Source organism: Arachis ipaensis, chromosome B03 (assembly GCF_000816755.2).
Source record: "Arachis ipaensis cultivar K30076 chromosome B03, Araip1.1, whole genome shotgun sequence".
In the NCBI taxonomy this organism is placed as follows: domain Eukaryota; kingdom Viridiplantae; phylum Streptophyta; class Magnoliopsida; order Fabales; family Fabaceae; genus Arachis; species Arachis ipaensis.
In genome coordinates this window covers 71,824,745-71,825,639 of record NC_029787.2, presented here as the reverse complement: position 1 = coordinate 71,825,639, position 895 = coordinate 71,824,745, and the positions used below count along the sequence as shown (strand labels likewise).

Below are 895 nucleotides of genomic sequence, written 5' to 3'. Positions count from 1 at the left end.
AAAAAAAGAATTCAGTTTAATGCCAACTGACATTACTAATCATCATCCTGCAAATTTTATGATACAGTCAAAGTATATCCAAAATCTGATTAAAAAGGAAAAAGAGTGGGAACAGTATTGCCATATTCTTGAGCTTCCCCTGACATGATTTTCACAACGATATGCTTCGAAGCATGGATGATGAATTTCGTGACATTATTGGTGTTAGGTAATTACTCTAAGATGTATTTGGAGTCTTTCTTTAATTAGCCTTTCTCTAGGATGTTATTTACTGATATTACTTTTTTTGATATTTTTGCAGTTTAATCACAGTATAAGTAATAACATTGGTGAAACTAAAGGTAGAACTGGTAGACATGTTCTTTATGCAATTGATATGCCAAGTCTTAGGTATTGTTTGTATTTTTTATTTTTTAAAAATGTGTAATGTATAATAAATTTTATAGAAACATGATCACATTTGTGCAGCCAAATTGATACATCTCTACAGAAGTGAGTGAATACTTACTATTATATGATATTGTGATTGAACTTTTTTCTTTGTTAGTTTACTAATTAAGTCATGTTTTTTAGATCTATTAAATAGATAGAATATCATTTGATCAAACCCAAAGGCTTGGTTATTATTAGGTTAAGTTTTAATACCTAATTTCTTTAAACATGATTTTAAATTTTTTAAATATGTATAATTTTAATGAACTAATTTTATTTTTATGTGTTATAATTTTAGTTCAATAACTAAAATAAAAAAATAATATGAGATTTATTTTAGTATAGCAACAAAATTGGTATTCTAACTAATATTTCGGAAAACATTAGCGATATACTCGTTATTGATGATGGTGACAAATTAAAGACTCCATTGCGACTGAAATATTTATGAGATACTTATCGA

The 895-nt window shown here is 26.3% G+C and overlaps 1 long non-coding RNA gene across 1 annotated transcript in view; it reads left to right on the top strand.

Annotated features, from left to right (window-relative positions):
* The window catches only part of LOC107634491, a 3,592-nt gene extending 3,075 nt beyond the window's left edge, over positions 1–517 (top strand). Inside the window, exons 4-5 of the long non-coding RNA XR_002359419.1 lie at positions 68–208; positions 302–517. This is a non-coding gene — a long non-coding RNA (uncharacterized LOC107634491). The remainder of the gene's footprint in view (positions 1–67; positions 209–301) is intronic.